Source organism: Anolis carolinensis, chromosome 2 (genome assembly GCF_035594765.1).
Source record: "Anolis carolinensis isolate JA03-04 chromosome 2, rAnoCar3.1.pri, whole genome shotgun sequence".
Lineage (NCBI taxonomy): Eukaryota > Metazoa > Chordata > Lepidosauria > Squamata > Dactyloidae > Anolis > Anolis carolinensis.
The window spans coordinates 50,235,017-50,262,302 of record NC_085842.1 but is presented as its reverse complement, the minus strand read 5'-3'; the positions used below and the strand labels follow the sequence as shown (position 1 = coordinate 50,262,302).

Below are 27,286 nucleotides of genomic sequence, written 5' to 3'. Positions count from 1 at the left end.
GTCAGTGTCGAGGCGAGTTGGCTTCTGGATTTGTCCCGCGATGATGCCGCTCGGGCGGGAGTAGCCCGGCTCTTGAGGACGTTTTGCGGCTCTTGAGGACGTTTCGCCCTCACTCTCTCACCCTCTCACCCACCCTCCCTTGCTCACTCCCTTGCTCACTTACTGGGTGGAGTAGTGTCTTCTTCTCTGGCTGCAGGATCAGAGGCAGCTAGAGCAACTTGGCAGGCATGAAGCAAGGGGCCCGCTGGCACTGGTAGGAAAGGCTTCACTCTCCCTGAGGCTTGCAAGGGGGAGAAAAGCCACTTAACTATTAAAATAATGTTTAGACATTAAAATAAAAATAGTGCCTCTACTTCGCGGATTTTCACTTATCGCAGGCAGTCCTGGAACATAACCCCTGCCATAAGTGAGGGAACATTGTAATACAACTAGCTAGAGGTAGGTACTTGGCACGCATGCCTAGATTAAATGGAATTCTGAGGTAATACAGAGCTTGGAAAAGTTACTGATCTAGGCTACGAGTCCCAGAATCTTCTGCTGGCTTTATGGACTGTAGAAACAAGGATCACTTTTGAAAGCTCTGAACTAGAGTACATGCAAAGGTAGACCTAGCTCCAACTATCACCTCTGTACAGCTTTCCTTTTTGTGATTCAGAATGATATCTGAATCTCCGTGTGATGACCCATGGGCCTTGTAGTCCTGCTCAGGACATTGTAATTCCTGATGAAGATGAAAACTTGGGTTTTTTACCTTCCCAGTCTGAACTGGATTCCTCTCAGCCAGATCTTTCCCAGGCAGATCTGGGAACCTTGCACCTGCAAGAAAGTTGTCTCCCAGAAGTATGTCAAACAACCCCAGAGCCTACTTCTCCTGTGTTCTTGCGCCGGGAGTTTTGTAAACAACAGAGAAGTTTGGAATCAGCTTCGCGCAGGAGTGCGAGGATTGCAGCTAAGAATGTGGCCAATTAAGACTGCTTCTCGTGAGAATCTTTGGGGAGTCTCACATCTGGTCTCAGAGTTTAGCTTTCGGTTCTGATTCCCAGAGGACTGCTTCGGCGGGAAAGTTAGACTCTATTTAGGTGTTTTACCCGCGTAGTAACTTCGCGGAGTCAATTCGTCAGCCTACGGAGCGGGTTGTGTCTGGACAGCGCGCTCCGATTCAAGCCTCGCTCTCGCTCAAGCCTTGCCTTGCTATCCAGACTTCGCCTTGCTTCCCAGCCTTTGTTTACCTACGGACTTTGCCTTGTTTCCCAGGACCAATCCTTGCCTTGTACCACGGATTTTACCAAGTTATTCCACGGACCTTGTTCTTGTTCCTAGTTACCTTGTTCCACGTTTTAAGCCTTGTTTCAAGTATTAAGTTATTTCCTAGCCTTGCTCAAGTTTATGGACTAAAGGACCTTGTCATCTCCCCTCACTTTGCTTGGCAAAGTGAGTGTTTCGGTTATTGGATTACAACTTTGGACCTTAATATTTCATATTGGACATTATTTCCTTGGACTAATTTTGACCTTTCCTGAAAGGTCTGCTTCTGGACTATCTTTTGCATTTGCTTTTACTAACTTTATATATTTCCTTAATAAAGTTATTAGATAGAATCTGGCCTCTGCGTATGGTTATTGGTGCTCTGTAGCCTGGGTCGTGACAGTTTGACTCCGCCACCCTAAGCACCAATTAACCTCGGCCAGAATGTCTACCGGAGTCGTACCTGGGCCGAGCGGCCAGCCGATTACCTACACCATCGACAAGGATGAGGTGGACCGAATCCGTGATAAGCTCAATGCACAGGATGGAGAAATAAGGGGTTTGAAGGAACGCGGAATTCGTCTTCCGGCCATGGCGTTGCCAACCAAGTTTACTGGAGAAGCTTCTAAGGTTCATGTCTTCCGTCGCCAATGTCAAGCTTATCTAGAGGCCCGTGCTGCCGAGTTTCCCCAAGAAGACATCAAAGTGGCATGGGTTTACAGTCTTCTAGACGGGCCAGCGGCCAGCTGGGCGACGGCACTGTACGACCAAGCCTCTCCACACCTAAGATCAGCGCAACACTTCTTGGACCACCTCAAGGAGACTTGGGGAATCGAGGACAATTTGGAGGCAGCCGGTCACAAACTCCGTCGCCTTTTCCAAGGAGACAGACCTATGTCTCAGTATATAGCCGAGTTCCGAGTGCTGGCCCACAACACCGGCTGGAACGATGTAGCCCTCAGGGGACAATTCCGGGAGGGTCTCAACATTGAAATGCTGGAAGAAATCTCCAAGGTGGATCCTCCCCAGACCCTCGAGGCACTCATTGAACAATGTTTACGGGCTGAAGTCATGATTGCCAACAGGAAACAGTGGGTTCGAGGCCAGGGCAGTAGAGCCGGGGCAAAACCCCCCGCTCCCGCCAGCGTTCAGCCACGTCCGGTGTGGAGACCCCCACCGCCAACCCCATACCCCAGAGGAGGCGAGGAGGTGCCGATGCAGTTGGGCAATGTGCGTCCCAGACTAGATGCCGCCGAGAAGGCCCGTCGTCAACGCTTAAACCTCTGCTGGTACTGCGGGAACGGGGGCCACTTCGCCAGAGAGTGCCCAGCCAAAGGGAAGCCTGCCGCCCGTCTTGCGGCGGCGTCCTCCACGGAGACGAAGGCGTCTGAGCCGACTGGCACACAGCCGGCGGGGGAAGCCAACGACCGGGTGTAGAGAGGCTCGCCAACCCGGTCAAAAAATCCATCCAAGAGCCGCCAACCGGGGTCCTGTTCCTTCTCGTGGTCACATTATGGTCAGCAAAAAGGGGACCCGTCATGATCCACGCCATGATAGACTCTGGAGCTACCAACAATTTCATCGATAGAGAGTATGCCGACTCTCTGGGATTACAATATCATGATTTCAAGAATGCCCGTGTGGTGCAAGCCATAGACGGCCGCCCCCTCAAGACGGGCCCCGTAAGTCAGTGGTCGGAACCCACCAGGATGTGGATAAGGGAACATATGGAAGAGATTTCCTTCTTTGTTACCGAGGTCCCCCATTTCCCTGTGATTTTGGGAATTCCATGGCTGACTCTCCACGACCCTAACATCTCCTGGTCCAACAGAGAACTGCAGTTTGCTTCACCGTACTGCCAAAACCATTGCCTCGTAGCCAAGGTATGCCATGCCACAGACACCGAGCCCATCATCACCTTGCCAAAGAAGTACTCCGAGTATTGGGATGTATTCAATGAGAAAGAAGCCGAAAAATTACCCCCACATAGACCTTATGACTGTGCCATTGACTTGGTGGAGGGGGCCCCGATCCCGCGAGGGCATCTCTACTCCCTGACTGAACCAGAGCAAGAAGCTCTCAGGGAATTCCTAGAGACAAACCTTCGCAAGGGATTCATCAGACCCTCTCAATCCCCAGCCGCCTCCCCAGTGATGTTTGTGAAGAAGAAGTCAGGGGAACTACGCTTGGTGGTGGACTACAGAGCATTGAACAATATCACCAAGCGGAACAGCTATCCCCTGCCCTTAATCTCGGATCTACTGGATCGGCTTCGAGGAGCCAAGGTTTACACCAAGCTGGATCTTCGGGGGGCTTACAACTTAGTTCACATCAGGGAAGGGGACGAGTGGAAGACCGCCTTCCAGACCAAATTCGGATTATTCGAGTCCCGAGTTATGAATTTCGGTTTATGCGGAGCCCCCGCAACGTTCCAGCATTTTGTCAATGACATTTTTCAGGACTATCTAGACAGGTTCTTGATAATCTACCTGGACGATTTTTTGGTGTTTTCTAGATCACAATCAGAACATGAGAACCACGTCAAAATGGTGTTACAACGATTGCGGGATCATGGACTTTATGCCAAGCTGGAAAAATGCGCCTTTGATCTACAAGAGGTAGATTTCCTTGGTTACCGCATCTCGCCTCTAGGGCTTTCCATGGATCCAGCCAAGGTTTCAGCAGTATTGGAATGGCGGGCGCCAACTAACAAGAAAGAGGTGCAGCGTTTCTTGGGGTTCGCGAACTATTACCGCAAGTTCATTCCAGATTTTGCCCGCTGGTCCGACCCCATCACTAGCTGCATCCGTGGAAAGCAGCCTTTCCGCTGGACTGATCAAGCAGAGAAAGGGTTCCAGCAACTAAAGAAACTATTCACCTCCCAGCCAATTCTACAGCACCCAAATCCTGGAACCCCTTTTGTGGTGCAAGCGGACGCCTCTGATGTGGCAATTGGGGCTGTACTCTTACAACCGGTGGGAGATCACCTCCATCCCTGTGCCTTTTATTCTCGTCAACTAACCACACCAGAGAGGAATTACACCATTTGGGAAAAAGAACTACTGGCCATAAAGGCAGCCTTTGAAACTTGGAGACATTGGCTAGAAGGGGCCAAATTTCCCATTGAAGTCCACACTGATCATCGTAATCTAGAACATCTAAGAACTGCCCGCAAACTAAATCAGAGGCAGCAACGTTGGGCTTTATTCTTTGAACGTTTCAACTTCCAGATCCATTATGTGACCCCAGCCCAAACCAAGCAAGCAGACGCCCTGTCACGTAAACCGGAATACGCTGCAGGACGCAAGGAGACCTTTGAATCCCAACTGCTACAACCCGAGAACTTTGCCACGCTCACGGTGGGGAACACCAAATCCATTCCCATTGGTTCAACTTCCCCTACTCCAGGACCCATCTGTGCTCAAGAAATCAGGGCTAGTCAGCAAGCAGATGCCTGGGCGCAGGACCAACTTCGCCAAGGTCTGCATTTTCCCTTTTCGCTTAAAGATGGGCTGCTCTGCTATAGAAATCATGTTTATATCCCACCCGGACCGGGCAGGGAAAAAGCGCTTCGTCTGTGTCATGACTGCAAACCAGCAGGACACTTCGGACTATTTAAAACTATGCATTTGATCCTAAGGGATTTTTGGTGGCCCAAGATCCGCAAGGATGTGGAAAAATATGTCAACACCTGCCCAGTATGCCAGCGCTCCAAGATACGAAGGGAGAAGCCCTCAGGGCTTTTACACCCCCTTCCTACCCCATCTCGCCCATGGGAAATAATTTCCGCGGATTTCATCACTGACCTACCACCTTCCTGTGGATTCACCACGATCTTAGTGGTGGTGGACCTTTTCACCAAGTTAGCCCATTTCATTCCCTGCGAAGGCCTCCCCACGGCCAAAGAAACTGCGGATCTATTTCTTCAACATGTTTTCAGACTACATGGATTGCCCAAGAGTTTAGTCACAGACCGTGGATCTCAATTCACCTCTCGTTTTTGGAAGGCACTACAAAAACTATTGGGCATAGACTCTCGCTTATCTTCAGCTCATCATCCCCAAACAGATGGGCAAACGGAGCGCACCAATGCCACTTTGGAGCAGTATCTTCGCTGTTATGTAAACTACCAACAGGACAATTGGGCTTCTCTGTTACCACTGTCTGAGTTTGCCTACAACAATGGAGTTCAAGCTTCTACAAAAGAAACGCCGTTCTTTGCAAACTACGGCTTCCATCCACGTTTCTTCCCCCCTGTCATTGAAACTTCAGAAGTTCCCGCAGCAGAGGATTGGCTGCAGGAACTCACAGCGGTGCAACAACTTTTGCTCCAGCAACTGGACCAAGCCAAGGAGGACTATAAACGCCACGCTGACAAACATCGCCAGCCGGGCCTCGAAATCAAGGTAGGAGATCGGGTTTTCCTGTCCACTCGCTTTCTGCCCTCCCACCGCCCTTGCCGGAAGTTAGATGCCCGTTTCATTGGCCCCTATCCAGTGGTGGCGCAATTAAACCCCGTGACTTTCAAACTCCAACTTCCGCGTTCAATGCGCATTCACCCAGTGTTTCACCGTTCCCTGCTCCTTCCGGCGGATGGTGTGCGACCTGATACAGACCAACCGGCTCCCCCTCCTGTTTTGATGAATGGGGAGGAGGAGTTCGAGGTTGAGGACATTTTGGATTCTCGCTTTCACCGCCGCCGCCTACAATATCTCATTGACTGGGTGGGTTTTGGCCCTGAGGAACGCTCTTGGGAAGACGCCTCCACAGTCCATGCTCCTGATCTAACCCGTCGCTTTCATCAGACCTATCCCACCAAACCGCGACCTCGCGCCTCGGGGAGAGGGCCCCAGTTTGGGAGGGGCCTTGAGGAGGGGGATAGTGTGATGACCCATGGGCCTTGTAGTCCTGCTCAGGACATTGTAATTCCTGATGAAGATGAAAACTTGGGTTTTTTACCTTCCCAGTCTGAACTGGATTCCTCTCAGCCAGATCTTTCCCAGGCAGATCTGGGAACCTTGCACCTGCAAGAAAGTTGTCTCCCAGAAGTATGTCAAACAACCCCAGAGCCTACTTCTCCCGTGTTCTTGCGCCGGGAGTTTTGTAAACAACAGAGAAGTTTGGAATCAGCTTCGCGCAGGAGTGCGAGGATTGCAGCTAAGAATGTGGCCAATTAAGACTGCTTCTCGTGAGAATCTTTGGGGAGTCTCACATCTGGTCTCAGAGTTTAGCTTTCGGTTCTGATTCCCAGAGGACTGCTTCGGCGGGAAAGTTAGACTCTATTTAGGTGTTTTACCCGCGTAGTAACTTCGCGGAGTCAATTCGTCAGCCTACGGAGCGGGTTGTGTCTGGACAGCGCGCTCCGATTCAAGCCTCGCTCTCGCTCAAGCCTTGCCTTGCTATCCAGACTTCGCCTTGCTTCCCAGCCTTTGTTTACCTACGGACTTTGCCTTGTTTCCCAGGACCAATCCTTGCCTTGTACCACGGATTTTACCAAGTTATTCCACGGACCTTGTTCTTGTTCCTAGTTACCTTGTTCCACGTTTTAAGCCTTGTTTCAAGTATCAAGTTATTTCCTAGCCTTGCTCAAGTTTATGGACTAAAGGACCTTGTCATCTCCCCTCACTTTGCTTGGCAAAGTGAGTGTTTCGGTTATTGGATTACAACTTTGGACCTTAATATTTCATATTGGACATTATTTCCTTGGACTAATTTTGACCTTTCCTGAAAGGTCTGCTTCTGGACTATCTTTTGCATTTGCTTTTACTAACTTTATATATTTCCTTAATAAAGTTATTAGATAGAATCTGGCCTCTGCGTATGGTTATTGGTGCTCTGTAGCCTGGGTCGTGACACTCCGTGACCTCAAGCTCACCCTGCTTTATTGGCCAGGAATAAAACAAAAACTCTGTGAATGAGATCACAGTGCCTGGTTCTTAATTGGGAGGCAGCTACTCTTCCTTTACTCTTCCTTATCAGTCTCTGCACTTATAAACCCAGAATTTTCCACCATTGCATTGTAAATTTCCTTTAACTTCTCTGATTCACTTTGGTGGCTGTCCCCCAGAGGCCTACAACTCCATTCTCTGCAGCTGTCGTTTGGCATGAACGTTTCTTGCCGTGATAAAATGAAATGCTGTGTGTGTAGCTCTCAGTTTTAATTGCAGCTAATTCTAAGGCTATCAAAAGCAATATTTGCACATGTTCTTATCTCTGCCACATTCTCAGACAACTGCATGGGCTACTCTTTATTTGTAAACCCAGCATGAAATGATTTCTCCTCAAAGCCTCTATGGATGCCTTCGAACTTGCCCCACACAGATAATGGGTCTCTAGCAGTTCCTACAACATTCCATGGCAAAATTACTCATTGACTTCAAATGTGACAAATAATTGATGCCAAGCATCAGGCCATGTGATATTTAATAGGTCCCAGGTTTTGTTTTCAGACCGGAAAATCAATTCATGTTTACAATAAGACTGGTGCTGACATGCAAGCACAGAGGGTATGTAGCTGAGCAGTGGTGTAATGCATTTACCTTAAAACCAGAAAAATAATTTTGCTAAGAAAATAAATGTGCTATTTCCAGACTACATTTTGCTTAAAGTTATTTTATTTACTAGAATTAGAGCACTGAAAATACTGTGTGGGAGGTTGCAAACAGTCTATAAAGCATTCAGTGCAATATTTTCACCCAGAGACTGAAAATAATTAAAAGAGATCTATTTAATTATACTATTTTTGTTACTATTTTTTATAATAAAACACAAAAAGTACCTTTCAAAAAGTTAAAAAACAATCAAAACTATACAAAGACATATTAATACATTAACAGTACTAGAATACAACAATAAAACATGTTAATTTTGAGAAAACAATCCTTCAAAGGATTGTTATATGTTTTCCGGACTGTATGGCCATGTTCTAGAAGTATTCTCCCTTGATGTTTCACCCACATCTATGGCAGGCCTCCTCAGAGGTTGTGAGGTATAGAGAAATCTTCTATATATAAAAACCTTCCTTGCTTAATTTCTCCATACCTCACAACCTCTGAGGATGCCTGCCATAGATGTGGGTGAAACGTCAGGAGAGAATACTTCTAGAACATGGCCATACAGCCCGGAAAACATACAACAATCCTGTGATCCCAGCCATGAAAGCCTTCGACAACACAATCCTTCAAAATTCATTTTAAAAGTAGCTCATTAGGCACTAAATGCTTATCTTCAGCTGTCTCCTAGGGATGCACTCTTATGCAGATACTGAAGATTGTGTAGGCATATTGAACAGTCATTTACTTTCAACACTGCAGCCTGGGAAATAAAGAAGTGGGGAAGACAGCTTTGCTGTATTCTATACCAAGGTCATTCATTCTCCAATTTTGCATTGAGAATGGCATAAAATTAATCTAGTTTAAATTTCATTTGCATGCATATGATAGCACCAAATTAAACATGGATCAGGAATAGCCTTTAGACTGCAGGTGCAGAAACCTGGGAAGAAAAAAAAAACATGTCCCTTATTCAAAATATTTGAGACCAGAAGTATTTGGGATTTTCAGATTTTAAAATACTTGTATTTGCACATACATACACAATCAACTATCTTGAAATGGGACACAAATTTAAATGTGAAATTTAATATACATGTTATACACACAGCCTGAAGGTAATTTTATACATATTTTAATAGTTTTGTGCATAAAACAAAGTTTGTCCCTGTTGAACTATTCTCCAATTTTGCATTGAGAATGTCATAAAATTAATCTAGTTTAAATTTCATTTGCATGCATATGATAGCACCAAATTAAACATGGATCAGGAATAGCTTTTAGACTGCAGGTGCAGAAACCTGGGAAGAAAAAAAAACCCATGTCCCTTATTCAAAATATTTGAGACCAGAAGTATTTGGGATTTTTCAGATTTTAAAATACTTGTATTTGCACATACATACACAATCAACTATTTTGAAATGGGACACAAATTTAAATGTGAAATTTAATATACATGTTATACACACAGCCTGAAGGTAATTTTATATATATATTAATAGTTTTGTGCATAAAACAAAGTTTGTCCCTGTTGAACCATTAGAAAGCAAAGGTATCACTATCACAGTAATTCTTGTGGACATTTTTGGAATTCGGACAAGTTCAGATTTTGGATTTCTGGATAAGGTATGCTGAATCTGTACTACTTTTCTCATAATCCCCATAACTTTTGTCTAAACAAGTATTACAGATCAATGGGGGGAGAAGAAAGGTTGACTTGAAGTGGGGAAAGCTTTCTTTTTCTAATGGTTGTTTTGATCCCGTAGTTGACAGAACAAAAAAAGTAAATGCAAGAGGTGAGTACTATGGGTTCTCAGGCTGACTGGTACATGCTAGGCTGATGTATGAGACTTTGGCATTAGAACTGACATTCCACAGTCATCTAAGGTTCTTCTAACTTAGGCCAAAAGCTGAGATCCAGGATGTGTGGGAGAGAAGAACTAGGGACTTCATGTGATGCATTGCAAAAAGTGGGGGAGGGGAGGATCATCTTCTTAGCAAAGTATATCATTCCTTTCCATTTTAAAATACATTATTTCATTTTACAAATCCCATCAAACACTTTACGTTTTCTGGCCTTCTCCCATTCTGTTTCATGTTCTGAACATCACACAAGCAAGTGTTGTCCCCATCCACTCCGCATTCTTTTTTTAAAAAAAAAAAAATTAGGGAAAACTTCAATATTGAAAGGCAAGATTACTATAGACCTTATCCCATTTGGGGAGGGGGGAGTGGGGACTCAGGGAAATTTTGAATCCCTTTGCTATTATCTGTCTTTCTCGTGTATTCCTTACTTTCATTATACCAGTGGTATTACCACTTTGCCACTATCCTGTCATCCCATGCTTTCCTTCCCTCCATTATACCAGTATTATGTTAAAAAGCTAGCAATAGCACAATTTTGAAAGTCTAGATTGCTCATTTCTTGTGATTTTCATGAAATGAAAGCTGATGTCATCTGCAGCATTTACAAGGCAATTGCCTTGGTGATATTAAAACAAAAACAAAAAAAGCAACTTCAGGAAGAAGCTCAAATTGATAATGGTAAATAATTTACAATCTCTTCATCCCAGCAGTCTTTCTCTTATGTATACCACTGATTATCTTGAAATGAGCATTTGCAAGCAATATAGCAGCAAAGTAACAAATTGCCTTGGAACCAAGATAAATAATATATTAAAATGGAAAAACTGAAAAAATGGGTTAAGGTTTCCATTTTTATAATTGTCAATTTCAGGGTCAAAGTATAGAATTCTTGATCATTCCACCAGGTGCGAGTCCAGAACCTTGTGGGAGGTTGTGAAGGTGGGACTTTAGTTCTTTGTGCTTTTCTTTGGTTGTAATCCTGTTTCAATCGCCTTCTACAATGTGGTACTCTCTTGGTCTGGGTGAGCCAACTTGCCACTTTTCTGACCCCAGTATCCTCTACAGCCCTATGTGCTACCCTAAATATTCCCAAAAAATCTTAACAAATGCACAGCAACCCAAATCTTAACAAAACTGGAAATGGTTGGAAGTCCTATGTTTCCAGGGTCCTGAAAATTATTTTGAAGAAAAGATGCTCCTCCTGGAAATTTCAGTAAGACACACCATGTTATCACACCAGGTCTTAAATATGAGCAGCTCCGCATTTCTGCTACCTGCAGAATTCTGGGAAATGCAGTTTTGACTTCTCAACTACAGAGGTCCTCAACTTCCCAAACTACATTTAAAGAGCTGCCCACTTTAAAGCCCTGTTATGATAATGTCAACAATCTACCCTTTTGAAGGAAGGCAAGAAACAATATGGTTTTATACAGCATAGATGGGTCAAGGCCTACAAAATCAGCCTTGTAGGTCTCCAGGCAAATCCAAGGCCAATTTTTGCCACTTCTGTTCTTGATCTTGGTTGAGGACTTTAACTTCAATTCTAACAAATCTGAGGTCCCTACTACACTGCCATATAATTGATATTATCAAAGTATATAATCCATATTATCTGCTTTGAATTAGATTACATGAGTCTACATTGCCATGTAATCCAGTTCAAAGCAGATAATCTGGATTTTATATGGCAGTGTAGAAGGGGCCTGTATTGTCTTCAACAAGATCCTCTAAGAAAGCAAAAAACTGGACTGGTTTAATGCTTTTCATATCTTTTAAGATCTGCCTGGCTGTATTCTCTGGAGTATTCAGTCATCTTTTCAGCTCTACCACAGAAGTAACAGGTAGATTATCTGGAAATTTGCTGTGAATAATTTGCACAACACTTTGAAGATAAAAATGCTCCAACTTGGGTGCTGTGGTTGAAACAGGTTCAGTGGATGTAATCCTGCTTGTTCCATTCTATTGGATAATTTTAGTTTATGCAGCCTTGGGATGTGGACAGGGTCCTTGGAAAACTAGATCCATTTCAATCTGGCTTCATGCCTGACTATGGGATTGAGACTGCTTTGGTCACCTTGGTGGATAACCCACGCAGTGAACTGGACATGGGGATGTAACCTTAGTGGTTCTGTTAGGTCTCAGTAGTTTTCAGTAAAACAGATTATGTTGTCTCTGTGGGGTACTTCTTTGGAATGCGACTACTGACCTGATCATTGGCACCATATGCTGATATAGCCCTGGTCACCCATGGAGCTGGCTGGCTCCCATCAGACGACGTCATGCTGGCTCTGTAGGTGAAAGAAGGCTGGAGCGGCATGCTACTGTTTCCACATCAACGCACGAGGATTCCTGTGTTGCCAAATCTATGGGAGGAAGCAGTGCGCTTTGTGAGCACTCACAATTCCCCCCATGCGATCACCCTCTCAGTGATGCGGGCAATGTGAGGCATGGGGTACCGGATTCCTCATGCCTCGTGGCAAAGCAGAGTGCCGCCTTCTTCTGTCACCAGCCATCTGAGGAGGTTGTTGGAGACAACATTCTAAAATGGTTCCAGTCCTTTTTGAAGAGGAGAACTCAGAAGGTGGTGCTGGAGGATTCCTGCTCTACTCTCTGGCCACTGGCCTCTGGGCAGATCAAGGAATAGGAAGCCTGTGCTTGATGGGGTTACAATTCCTCTGAAATCTTATGTTTGCAACATGGATGTACTCCTGGACTCACTGGACCTGATTATAGCCTGGATGTTCAGATTTCAGCAGTGGTCAGGAGTTTGTTTGCATAGTTGAAGCTAATGTGCTACTTACACCTTGATTTCAGATGTCAGATCTCCCCGTAATAACACATGCCTTGATTATATCCCAGATGCTCTACAGGAAATTGTTTAAAAACCTGTTCAGGCTATTCAGACTGGGACTCATTATAGATAACAAATAGTTCCCTTGTTAAAATAGTTTGACTGGCTATGAGTCCACTTCCAGGCAGCATTCAGAGTCATAGCTATGATCATCAAAGTCCTATATGGTTTTGGTCAACACTGTCTGAAACACTGTGTTTCCCTATATGAATCTGCCCAAATTTTAAGATCTTTGGGGAAAGGATTTCTCTTGATCTGATGAGCACTCAGGAGAGAGACTGCTCAGATGCTGCTCCCATACTGGAATTCCCACCTACAGAAGGTTCAGTTGCCTCCTTCATTCCTTTGCTTTCACTAGCATGCTAATATTTTTTAATTCAGGCAGACCTATGTCTGAAAAATTGGCTTCTTTTTTGATATTTAATTTTAAAAAAATCATGATTAGTGTTTTTATATTTTTAATCTTGCTTTTAATTGTACAATTAATTATTTGAAAACTATTTTATATATACTATGTTAACTGCATCTTGTTTGTTAAATGCTCATACCTAAGAAGAAGGCAGGAAATTGAAGGAAGGAAGGGAAGAAAGGAGGGACTAAAACAGAGCCATTTAATAAGTGACATTTATGTGTTGACTCTCCAATAAAGTCAATCCAATTGTGTTACTCTTGTTGAAACCAATCAACAGGCTTTGCAGCTCTGTTCTTAAAAGCTTCTTCAAAAGCAAGAAGATATTTCATAAGAGGACTTTGTTCTCCCAAATCTCAACTTCTTTTCCTTGGAGGAAATAGGGGGAAACCTGCTCTTCCCTATATGGCCCCATTCTTTCCTCGGATCTTTCTTTTTTTTTTTTTTAAAAAAAAAACATTTTAATCTGGGACAAAAATCTCAAAATGGAAGAGTCAGTGGATTTTTGGGTCTTTTCTCTGGTTGTTTTTTGGATATACAAAGTAAATTGCTAAGTGGTTGAAACTTGGGTATCATGGCTTTTAAAATATCATTTTGCAAAACTCATGCATATGGCCAATTCGGTTTAAAGAGTACACCTACACTCTTTAACTACATTAAAAGCTTCCTCCACCAATTATTTGGGTTTTATCAATAAAGGTTCTTTGAACTTTACCTCTAGGTTAAAAGGTTAGTATGGATGCCCTTTGGGATTTTATAGAGGGAGCACCTGACATTTCATTAACTGATTTTAAAGAAGGCTTTGACTTATCATCCAGTTTATCGTTCCTGTCCTGGTTTTATAACTGCCTGGTTTTCCATTCAGAATCCAGAGGCACAGCATCTGTGAAAAGGTGCTTCTTGCTGTCAGTTAATCTTGATCTGTTAGAAATGATCACCTAGGGAAAATACTGACAGGTGTAATTATCAGCTTCAAGGTTTGCAGTCCTGATTTAAAGGTTCATTTGCTCTGCTACAAGGAAGAACTGATTATCTTCAATTAAGGGGAAAACAATACTACACAGTATACCCTCGCTGCTAGATACTGCTTCACATAAGCACTGAGTGGGGTGTGGGATATTCATGCATCTGACCTCAGCAAATACATTCATGCATTTGGTGTCCTCCACTGAAATAAAGAACAGAGCATGGTTACCTTTAGATTCTTGTTAAGTCTGGGAACATGCATGGGTTCTATTTGCAAGTGCATAAAGGAGAGTCGGGGAAAATGGTACACTTGACAGCAAAGGTCTTAGTGGACTCAGGGCTTTCAGTGCTCATTTAATACTTCAGTAAGTGTGGGTTGAAAGTGACATTCCACTGATGGACAGCCTTTTCCAAAGGCTGATAAACTGAGATTGAATTATAGATTGGATGGATGCTTCAACTTAGATTGTGCCTTAGACTGCATGCCTTCTGCTTTTTGAGATAGTTAAAAAAACAAAAAACACAGACCTACATTTCTAATGTGTGGCTTAGGGTGAAATCAGCCTTTGTTTGTAAAGGCCTCCATATCAGACAATACACAATACAGCAACATAAATTACCTCCAAGAAAAGATATAATATTTGCAGACTTTTGGAGTTCTGGCTTGAATCTACTATCTACTCCTTTATTTCTATTTGTAGCCAAGCACAACACTCTGGTAACTTGAATAGACCACCCCCTTTCTCCTTTGTAGGTCAAATTACTTCTCTGAAGAAAGGTGAGACCATTGCTCAGTGGCAGAGAACATGCTTTGCATTCAGGCAGCACCAAGTTGTCTCTCTTTCTCTCTCTGTGTGTGTGTGTGTTTGAAAGGGAGCAAGTGATGACAAAGACCTCAAAGTAAACCTCTAGAGAGCTACTGTCATATTGAAGAGAATTCTGTGTTACATGGACAAATAGTCTAGCCTGGGATAAGGCAGTTTTATGCTCCTCTTCATATCTTCTCACAAGATCTTCCACTTTGCTTTAATAAAGCCTTAACAGAATGCATAATAATTACTTTTGGGGACAGCACTCTTAGAATCCCTCAGCCAGTATGGCCAATAGCTATGCAAAAAGCTTATATTTGAGAGCTATGGTATGAGTATAATTTTTTTTCCAGACCCTAAACATCGCCTACAGCATATTTGATGCTATATAAACATAACATTCTATTTAGAAGAAAATCATAGCCAATTGTCAAAAATGTTCTAGTTTAATATGTGGTGTTAAGGACTTCCATTCAAACCCTAAAATGCTGGGGAACTGTAGGTGCTAATGTTGTTGTTGCTGCTGCTACTGCTACTGTTATTCCCCATTCATCCTCCCCCACTGGGACCCAAAGCAGCTCGCAATTTGTAAAGTAATACAATTTAAATCATACAAAAGGTACAAAAGTAAAATTACACTCAGTACAATTATTTTAAACAAATGCAAAAAATAAAAAACTGTAAAAACAACCTAACAAACAGAATACAGCTCTAAAATCAGCACATTCTTTTAAAACTTTCTATTTTAAAATTCTACTTGAATAAAAAAAATCTAGCCTGATGCTAGGAGAACAAGGAGAGAGTGGTTTCCTTGGGAAGGGAGTACCAGAGTTTAGGGGTAGTCACTGAGAAGGCACTCTCCTACATCCCCACCAAGCAAGCTTGCGATGGGGATGGGACTGAGAGAAGGGTTTATCCTTAGGATCCTGGGACTGGCCTAACTCATACAGGGAGATACTGCCAGGACCTGAGTAATATAGATCATAACCAGCACTTTGAATTACACCCAGGAACAAATTGGGAAATAGCTGTTGCTACAAGGGAGAATGTGATCCCTGAAGCCACCCCCCAGTTAAACATGTGGCTTCAGGTCTTCAGCCAGTTTAAGTTTTCAAACACTATTCAAAGGCAGCCTCAAATAGAGTGTGTTGCATGGAAGCCTCCCATGTTGCCAGGGAAGCGTCCGGTGATGCTTTCACCTTGGTTGAGTGCGTGGCCTACACCAGAAGTCACATGATGTCGTGTGATGTCCTGTGTCAGCCTCCATCTCCCAGATTAAGTGAAAGCATCCTAGGACACTAAAATCACCCTGTCTGATGAGGCTTTTGACCAGCACAGACACCTTGGCCACCAAGTTCAAAGCTGAGCCCAGGAGTATACCTGTGTCTTAAAGGAGAGTGTCACTCTATCCAACACAGGGTGCATTTCTGTTTCCTGATCTGGCTTTCAACTGACTAGAAACACCTATGTCTTGTCTAGACTAAGCTTTAATTTGTTTGTCCTCATCCAATCCATTACTGATGACAGATGCTGGTTCAGGATCAGAACATTATCATTGATTTGGGCTAGAAAGGGGTAGAAGAGTAGAATGTTATCTGCATATTGATGCCACCACACTAAAACTCCAGATGACCTCTTGTAGCACTTTTATGTAGCTAGCATGGGGGACAAACACTAGAGCTCTGTGGGAGTCCACAGGTCGATGGTTAATTTCCCCCCTTGAAATCATACCATATTATTGAGGAGCACAATTGGGAAATACCACAAAAATATGATTTTAAAACCTTATTTTTCAGAAACCTTCATCAGTCAGCAAAACTAAACTGGGGTGGCTGGGAGTGGTAAAGAGACACTGTTACATAGTTTAATATTTACACCTTTTGTACATCTATACCTTGGAACCTGGGCAACCAAATCTCAGCACCTTGTCCTTCTTTTACAATCCTCGGGTTGTGGGAGAGAAATTTCAGGATAAGAGCACTGCCTTGAGAAGCGTGGATATGTACTAATTTGGTGTACTTTACTTGCATGGCATATCTTGTTCAATTGCAACTTATTCTTAAGGTTTCACATTGAGTGAAATTACCAAAGGTAATTAGCATGCTGTCCTCTCATGACATCATAAGGATTTGTTTCTAGATCTCAGGTTTGGTCTCTCACCAGGGATAAACCTGACATGGAGACACTACTTAGAACAGAAATAAAATATTTCATTTTTAAAAGATGTGATTTAACCTGCTTTTATTCTACAACCAATAAAAGGTTTCATCCTGACTTAAATCTTTACAAATGCCTCCCCTATTTTCATTTTTTAGCTTGCTTGATTGGCAAATACTGGGTATCACTTTAACCTCTTTACTCCTTTTACTGTTGTTTAGGAGCAGAGGTTGTTCAACCACCAGGCCAACTAGGCAGTTGCCTGTGGCGCCATCTTGTTGGGGGCGCCATCGAGGCAACTCCTGTCTCCTGCGGCCTGCCTCCGCAAGGTATTGAACTCCTTTTTCTGTTGATTTGTTGTAAAACATGATGTTTTAGTGCTTAATTTGTAAAATCTTAATGTAATTTGATGTTTAATAGGCTTTTCTTTTTTTGGGGGGGGGGGCGCCAAAATTCTGTTTGCCTACACTTGAAAAATACCTAGGGCTGGCTCTGTTTAGGAGTACAATATTATGCATACATTCCTAGCAGGGGGCCTTATGCAATACGGAGGGACTTATTTCTGAGGAATATGTAGTATTTTTTACTAATTAAAACTAAAAATGTACGGGATTCATGTTTGTACAGTCTGTTTTGCAAAAAAGAGAAGAATGTTCTGAAAATGAAATACTAACAAAATGGGAATGATGAACAAGGAAGTTAGACTTTGAAAAATTCAAACAATTAGCAGTTCATGAAATGAATGGATTGAGTTAGTTCTCCTTTTTGTATTGTATTACAATTGAGCAACAGATGTTCATGTCTGAAAGGAAAAAATATTCACAAACTCTCAATAAATTTGAAACACTTTAAACTTCAGTGAATGTTAACCATTCATCTAACTTTTGTTATTGTTATGAATGACTGTATTCAGACTATTTAAAGCAACAGATGCATCAATTTGTTAACTGTGGATGCCTATTGCAGGGACCCCAAGTGAACCATAGTTTCCTTCATTTCTATTCTTCCCTCAAGCAAAAAGTTACACAAAATAGAGTTTAAGAGAGTATGTGAATTACATCCATGAAGGCAACAAAGGAGCTTTATAAAAGGATTAGCAAAAAGTAAAAGTTGGGGGAGAGAATAGGAATATTTGTATAAAAAAAAATTGAACTTTTGTCTTCCTTTTATTTAATGTGGCAAAAACTCATTTCTAACATCATTCAGTCAAAAGCCCAAAAGCAAGGTTATTTGAATGGAATAATTTCATGAGAAGACATGTTGACATTGTGAAGTCAGGTTGGATCATTTTAGATAGTGTTTACTCTGCATTTTGTAGTCATCAGCTCAATTGCTTTCTTCCATTCACCTTATATGTTTAGAAGACACCATCATTTTCACATTAAACTCCTTGTCCTATTATTTGCACATCCCTGGGTCTTGTAAACAGACAAGTAACAAGAACAGAACAAATGAAAAAATATTCTTGGCCTGATTACTTTTTCTAATTGGAGAGGGTAGCAGATAACATTGATTTAGAATAGCCATGTATGGCAAAGCAGTTTTTTTTACACCACCGATTGGTACGAAGAACATTTTAAGGCTCCTCTTCAATCTATACAGCCTTGACTTAACTATAACTATATGAGGGAAACCTCTTTATAGAATGCGGGTAATGCCACTGTTTTTTTTAGCCAGATCCAGAAGTTTAGTACTCTAGATAATCATTAAGTGGGTATCACAAAAGCTCATCCAAATACATTCTATAAAGACTGGCCAAGGTATGGGGGGGGGGGGGCTTAGTAAAGAGCACATGACATGCAGATGTTGTGCTTTCTATCATATTATAATGTAAACAAGTCACTCTAATTAGCTTATGTAGAGGCTTTGCAAGAAATCTCCATGCCAAAGGCACAGACTGTCACAAATGGTGATTGCATTAGCTCACATTCTCATCTATCAAGCTCAAGACTTACAACTAAATTATCCACATGGTGCTTTTTTGCATTTTGCATTTTTGTACAAAATACCAATGTAAGCCATTTGGAAACTAAAATCTGCCTAAAACACCGACTATATATTCCATATCTCCTTTTGATTTTGGAAAGCTGGGCATGTAAGAAATGGCCCAGTGCTGAATTCTTTGCAAATATAGTTAAATTCTTTTGATCTATTTCGGAATATGGTCAAACCCTTCATTCTTATCTTTAGTCCCTTTCTCTGCTTTTATTACTATTGTACCATGTTAGGGACCAAGAGAATCAGAAGGCTTTCATTGAACCTTGTTACCTCCATAATAATCTGCTCTAACTGAAATAAATGGCTTTGTTTGGAAGTTAGTGTCTAGCTGCGGTCAATGTTCTGGATACTCCTGGTTTATTGCTATCAGCCATGTCACAGAACAGAAGAACAATCTTGCAATTTCTTGTCCTAGATTGTTTTAAGAATATTATCACTCAAACCTGCTATTCCACTACAGCTGTGCTATCATTGAGAGTATATGTAAACTGAGTTGAGCACCTTTGATACTGAACGTCTTTTCATTCATGCAACAGTACCAGTTCAAAAAATCATGATCCCATGATCATACTTCCATATATCCTTGTAACTCTTCCTTCTTGGACTTCCACTATTTTGTAATTTATTTTAATTTTAGAGCAGTCTTGCAATTTCTACTTTGGAAAAGAGACAAATATTGTTGTTGTTTATTCGTTCAGTCACTTCTGATTCTTTATGACCTCATGGACCAGCCCACACCAGAGCTTCCTGTCAGCCGTTGTGGCCCCCAGTTCCTTCAAGGCCAAGCCAGTCACTTCAAGGATACCATCCATCCATCTTGCCCTTGGTCGACCTCTCTTCCTTTTTCCCTTCCATTTCCCCCAACATCATGATCTTTTCCAAGCTTTCCTGTCTTCTCATTATGTGGCCAAAGTACTTCATCTTTGCCTCTAATATCTTTTCCTCCAGTGATCAGCTGGGCATTATTTCCTGGAGTATGGACTGGTTGGATCTTCTTGCGGTCCAAGGCATTCTCAGAATTTTCCTCCAACGCCACAGTTCAAAAGCATCTGTCTTCCTTTGCTCAGCCTTCCAGAGACAAATATAACTATAAAATAAACAGGAAACACACAGTTTGGGAATAGTGAGTGCAAAGGGAAAGGAGAGAAGAGAAGGAGAATCCCACCCTCTGATATTTCTTCATTACTAGCATAATGGCACAGAAGTATTGGGGTTGGTGATGTGAATGTTGCAGGATTGCAAATTATTGATCAATAGCAAGGAACAGGATAATCACAGGTAGGTGGTAAACTGGCAGCAGGATGCATGAGTCATGTGATAGGTGACAGTCCAGTTGTATTGCAGGTTTGCCTGCTTTATGCAAAAAAGTCCTGAGCCAGCTCAATTCAGTTCAGGATTTATTCATAACTAAAGCTCAACCCTTGGTGACTGAGATGATCAAAAATGTATGTACTGCTGGTTCATTTCACTGTACAATTAATAGTGCTGGTCTTGACTTATAAGACTTGGCTCCAAGTGTTTTAAATACTCTATTTCTTATATAAATATGACTACATTTTCTTATAGATATTCAGGTAAGGTCGTTCTTTGTGTGCTTCTGTCCTCTACCGCCCACTCATTCACCCACATGCATTGGGGGGTGGGGGTGGGGTGTTATAGTAGATTGCCTTCTTGGAGATATGTAGAAAAAGAAACTCAACAATCCTGATTGGATCCAGTCTATCACAGCTCATGAAATGCTAAGAAAGAGAACTAATGAAGGAGAGGGGACATATAACCTAGAAACCTTTCTATTACAATGAGAAATAGGGGGAAAGTTAGAAATAGGTTGTCAGGCAGGAGTGTCAAACTCATTTTCACCCAGGACCACATCAGTCTTGTGGCTGCCTTCAAAGGGCCACTGAATCCATGCATACAGAGGGCCAACTATAATTTTTTCACATAGTGGTCTGTGGTCTTTAGGTTTTACCCAATTTGGATCCCCAGAATCCAACTCCTATCACTTTTGTTTACCTGCCATGTATACTGGGGATAATGGGAACTGTAACGCAATAGCACTTGTGGCTCTAATGTTAGGGAAAGGTTAAAGGACATTTTAAAGGCAGATATCATATCCACAAGCCTTGTATCTAAATTCAAACCCCACTACCACAACGAAACAGAACAAACTGCATTCTTCCAAATATCACTGTATGTTCCAGATGTACTCCCATCAGCTCTAGTCATGGTGTCTAATGATGAGAAATACAGGAGTTTTAGTACAGCATCTGGAGGGCCACATAAAATGATATAGTGGGTGGTATTCGGACCGTGGACCTTGAGTTTGACACATATGGTGTAAAGGCTACTAAAAGAGTAGAAAAGATCTTAATTAGGTTTTGGGGGCCCTTGAATATGTGAAAAGTTCAGAAAGATATGTTAGTTGGCTTGAAATAACAGTGGTACACCATACTATGTATATGTAACTTGCTTAAGGCTAAATGTTCATGGTATTTATAAGAACTCTTTTAAAGTCATTATCATTATACTTTTAAACATTGAACTCAATGATCAACACACTTGTTCAGAGCACCTTGAGGTCGAAGAACCTTATCCAAAGAGGGATCTTAAAGATAGAAGGGGAAGATGAGTGATAAGAAACCAGAATTTGGAACTGTAAAACTAACCTGAAGAGCAGATCAGGCACAGGTGGCTTCTTTCAGGCTAAGAGATGATAGATTGGGTTCTTTTGGCAGCTTGGCTGCTAAAGAAGGGGTTTTGAATACAGATTCCTGTGCTTTGTTTGATGTTTTTGTCTGATGTGCTTTAAAAATTTGGTTTTAGTCTCAATATTTTTTCATATAATCTGTTTCCATGTTTTTTTTATTATTATAGCTTATTTTGCTTTTAACTGAGTCTGCATTTAATTTTGATATGTACAACATTGAGTCTAGTCGAATGGAAAATCAAGCTATTATAGACATAGCCATAGCGAGGAGAAGGAGATAAATCTTTATGCCTCCTGTACAATACTAATAGTGGGAGATTCATGGAGAGAAAAGTGAGTGCTTCTTCATTCAGGAGCACATATTGCTACCATAATTTGTGGATATGGCTAACAATTTAGAGAATTTTAAAATGGAATTAGAGCAAAGGTGGGGAACTGCTAGTCATTGAAGGCCACATTGTAGGACTCAATGATTTGTATCCTGCTTTTTCAATGTGACCACATTCCTCACACTTGGAATTGTTTGGGTTTTTTTTGTTTTTGTTTTTTAATTGAATGGAAAAAATGCTTTCCCACACCTTTTAGGGAGTGTAAGGTGCATTTTTTTAACATTTTTTTGCCAGACAGAAAGTAAAAGAAAAGTTTCTCCTGGGCTTAAAATAAGTCAGGGAGGCCAAACCCTTGGCAAAATTGTTGAACACATGCTGTAGGGAGCCATGCCCTTCTTTTTATGGATGAAAACCAGCATACATGTGCCCAAGCAATTCCAGAGAATGGGTCAACAAAGAAAAAAAATATACCAAGGAGGAAGGGAACAAAAGCCAGGAAAGGCTACAGTGGATTACTTTTGGTTGAGCCTACCAAGAAGGCAAGAATGTGCTCTTTCCTCTTTTCTCACTCTACAGCAGGGGTCCCCAAACTACGGCCCGCGGGCCACATGCGGCCCCCTGAAGGCATTTATCCGGCCCGCACCCTCCTCCAAGGAAGGTGCGTGCCGCTGCCGCCTTTCCTGCCTTCTCCCTCCCTGCATAAGCCTTGGAGCCTTTCCTTCTTTCTCCCGCTCCCTGCACAAGCCTTTGAGCTCCCTCTCGCTGCCTTGGAGCCTTGCCTTTCCTGCCTTTCCTCCCTCTGCTGCACGAGCCTTGAGCCTTTCCCCACCTCCTCTCTCATCCAGTGCCTTTCCCCGCCTCCTCCCTCGCCCGGTGCCTTTCCCCACCTCCTCCTTCTCCCAGTGCCTTTCCCCGCCTCCTCTCTCGCCCGGTGCCTTTGCCTGCCTCCTCCCTCGCCCAGTGCCTTTCCCAGCCTCCTCTCTCGCCCGGTGCCTTTCCCCGCCTCCTCTCTCGCCTGGTGCCTTTCCCAGCCTCCTCTCTCGCCTGGTGCCTTTCCCCGCCTCCTCTCTCGCCCGGTGCCTTTCCCAGCCTCCTCTCTCGCCCGGTGCCTTTCCCAGCCTCCTCCCTCGCCCGGTGCCTTTCCCAGCCTCCTCTCTCACCCAGTGCCTTTCCCTGCCTCTTCCCTCACCAGGTGCCTTTCCCTGCCTCTTCCCTCACCCGGTGCCTTTCCCCGCCTCCTTCTCCCAGTGCTTACCTTGCAAAGCTTTGCTGGCTTCTCCCTCCCTGCATAAGCCTTGGAGCCTTTCCTTCTTTCTCCCTCTCGCTGCACAAGCCTTTGAGCTTTGGCTTTAGAGACTTTCCTCCCTCTGCTGCACTAGCCTTTGAGCTTCCTCTTGCTGCCTTGGAGCCTTGCCTTTCCTGCCTTTCCTCCCTCTGCTGCACGAGCCTTGAGCCCTTTCTTCCCTCTGCTTCACCAGCCTTGAGCCTTTCCCCGCCTCCTCCCTTGCCTGCTGCCTTTCCCAGCCTCCTTCTTTGCCCGGTGCTTGCCTTGCAAAGCTTTGTTTTGTGTTTATAAAGGTATTTTAGTTATTATTTAATTTTTAATTATTAAGAGGGTGTTTTGCTTGTGCTATTGCTGCACAAAGGCAGAAGCTGGTTGGACTACATTGCCCAAAGGGTCTCTTCCAACCCTCTTCGTTATTTTTATTTGCATTATTTTTATTTGTATTATTATTATTATTATTATTATTATTATTATTATTATTATTATTAACATTGAGGCTGGGTGGCCATCTATCAGGGGAGCTTTGCTTGTGTTTTTGGTGCACAAAGGCAGAAGGGGGTTGGACTGCATTGCCCAAGGGGTCTCTTCCAACCCTCTTCATTATTTTTATTTGTATTATTATTATTATTATTATTAACATTGAGGCTGGGTGGCCATCTGTCAGGGGAGCTTTGCTTGTGCTTTTGGTGCACAAAGGCAGAAGGGGGTTGGACTAAATTGCCCAAGGGATCTCTTCCAACCCTCTTCATTATTTTTATTTGTATTATTATTATTATTATTATTATTATTATTATTATTATTATTAATATTGAGGCTGGGTGGCCATCTGTCAGGAGTGCTTTGCTTGTGCTTTTGGTGGACAAAGGCAGGAGGGGGCTAGACTAAATGGCCCAAGCGGTCTCTTCCAACCCTCTTTATTATTTATATGATGATGATTTATATTATTAACATTGAGGCTGTATTTGTTCCTGTTTAGGTTTTTTTTTTAACTTCAAAATAAGATATGTGCAGTGTGCATAGGAATTTGTTCACAGTTTTTTTAAAAAAAAACTAGACTGGCCCCCTAATGGTCTGAGGGACCGTGAACTGGCCCCCTGTTTAAAAAGTTTGGGGACCCCTGCTCTACAGGCTTAAGTACATGCTACTTTTGCCCTTTGAACACATTTTGCAGTAATTACTGAGGATGTGGGGTGGGGAGGAGAGAAGAGCTGGGCCATTTTTAAAGCAGATGAAAAAAATAGCATTAATAGAAGATTTACTGAGGCTCTTTCTGCCAAATTAGGGCAGTTGAATCCCCTCCCAATTCAAAATAGGATTGATGTAATTGTACATTGACCCTTATGACAAATCTTCTCTATGCTTAGATTTGACAACTCAATAAGGGATAAACATATCAACAGCTACCAGTCAGGAAGTTTGTACCTCTAGGATCCAAGGTAATAACTGAATTTCATCTGCTGGAAACCACACATTCATATCAGACTATTGCTGAAGTACCTTACTTTGGAGGTTTGCAAAAACATCTGGCAAGTCTTTTTAGGAAACCAAACACTTGATTAGATAGAACTTTGATCTGATCCATCAGGGCTCATCTCATCTAAGTAATTTTACTAAGTAATTTCCTTACCTCACATATCTTGACTATTAGAATTTATGGAGACACATGATTTTCAGTTAATTCACAAGATTTTCAAATGTATGCTGGTTGCAAATTGTAAACCATATCCCAAAGCATTTTATGTGGTACAATGTTGTTATTTATAATAAAACATGCTGTTAGTAAAGACTCCAAAATGGAGTCTTTGCCAAGCAGCTGCAGCTGAAACAAAATGCGTCAAAATGCACAAATATAGATGATATGAGCTCAGCATCATCAGTACAGCACTAATTTTATCCACATTGTTATGTAACGGAAACCAATGAATTTATGCATAGTAAGAATTTATAGGCATGATGTTGTGAGCACCATAGGGACCGTAAGGCACATTAGCTTCAACACAAAGCATGTTGCACATGATTGATGAATAGAAAGAGCAATAGGAAGTCTGCCAGCTACTAAACCAGTAGCATAGTGTCCTGAGACTCCTTGATGGGTCCACCATTTGTATCAGATACAGTATTCTTACTGTTGCCAACCTCACCTCCACTCCCATCATCCTAGCTATTATTTACTAGTATCAATTTGATTCCTTTTGTGTTAATTAAGTTGAAGCCAAACCTGAGCCTGTGAGAGAAACAACAGGAAAAACAGGTTAACTCTAAAATTTGCATGTTTGAATAAAATACTAAATAAGGAAGGAAGTTGGATTCTCCTATAATTGAATGACATGGTGTACTGAAGAGGAGAGAAGGACAGAGGGGAATAACGAGGTAATAGGAGGAAAAATCACATGAATGTATAAAGAATCAGCTCATTGTTAAAGAGCTGTCCATACTGAGAGAATCTTTGAAAATTATTGTTTGGCATTACTGGACAGTCATCCTTATCACCCCTTCCCAACCTTCATGTCTCCAACCATGATACTGCCCCTATCTGGCAGCCATTGCCTGCAGTGATGTTAGCCAGAATAATGGGGCAATGAGAGAGGGGGGAAGCAAAAGAGGAAAAATCTCCCTTCGTCTCCCCATTCCCTTCCCAAATCGTCCCATCACATTGGTTGCCATCACTGCAGGTGACAGTTGCACCTGTGCCAGAGTTAGAAAACTAACACAACACAGAGGGTAGGAGGGGATAGTAGAGTCCATACGGTGTTCCCAGGCTGCCTGAACCCAGGAAACAAGAGATGTTGGTGCGAACAGTTGAGGCCATTTCCATTCTAAGACAGAATTTGGACTATCCCCTGGCTTCAGTTAACACAGGGTAAGGCCGGAATAGGGTGGCCTTGTCCTGGGTTACCCCGCATTAGCTCCATGCAGCACTAGGCTGCCATGGAGCTGATCTGGCCCCAATCTGACCTAATTGGTCAATGTAGATGTGCCCTAAACATAAACTCAGTGAATCAAAACTATATAGTGCACTACCCATCACCATCACCTCCTCATCCCAAAATAATTATGGTTAGTGGAAAACCCAAGTCACTTTAATCTTGTGATTTTGACTGCATTCTTCTTTTGAATGTAGTAAAAAAAATGGTTAACATTTACCCAATAAATGAACTAAGAACATTTTTAGCACATTAGTGTTCAGCGGGATCCACTGGTTGATCCAGGCTAATTGACTATCCTGAGGCAGGACACACGACATATAGAGAAACAGCAACAGATGCTTCCCTCTTGTCTTTTGGAAATGATGACATCAGAAAATGGATAATCAGTTCCAATTAAATGTCATGGAGTACAATTATACAAAACAGAAACATTGTGTTTCTTTAATTAGAACACAGTTGCAAATAACTTGTTTGCTGGTGCTTACAGAGATTTCTGAAACTTAATAATAAAAGGTATGCAGAGGTTCTTCCTGACATAGACAAATCTTTCATTTTCCTGAATCTGATAATTTGCTAATTCATTATTTTTCATGCTATAAAATTTCCTTTGAGGAGGATAAATAAAACGGAATAATATACTAAATTTATTAAATTTGGGACTATGTTCTAGGCGGGTATGCACATCTAATAATTTCATCTGCTGCATATGTAACACAATATATTATTTGAAGTAGAGGTTCAAGGCTGCTAAATGCTTGATTTGTTGATATGTTGCTTGGATAATGTTTATGGAAATATTGGAACAGAGGTGTCTCTGTGTGTCTTAAAATATTCTACTGGCATTCTACTAAATTTGACAGCATTCTAAGACTCTCTCCCATGAGCCAAAGAGCTAAAGGCTGTTGATTGTATTTTGCTTTGTCACTTGTAAAGAGTAAATGCTTTCCACTCCATCTACAACAGCAAAGTAGCATAACAGACCCAGGACAGTATGTATGGACGACTATCCTCTAGCAGCAATGAGTGTCCAGAGGACTGAGAAGAACTGGTCTGTGGGCTATGGTTGTTGTCAGCTTACAGTTGCAGATTTAGTAATATGCTTTTTACATTATGTGTTTCTGTAGGATGAATCATTTTACATTATGTGTTCCTGTAGGATGAATACAGCTTGAAAAATATGCAGCAG

The 27,286-nt window shown here is 42.3% G+C and overlaps 1 long non-coding RNA gene across 1 annotated transcript; it reads left to right on the top strand.

The window, feature by feature from the left end:
- LOC134295998 (uncharacterized) lies at positions 1-27,286 on the top strand. Its single transcript, XR_010002548.1, has 3 exons — positions 1-253; positions 17,076-17,183; positions 27,225-27,286. It is a non-coding gene; the product is annotated as an uncharacterized LOC134295998 (long non-coding RNA).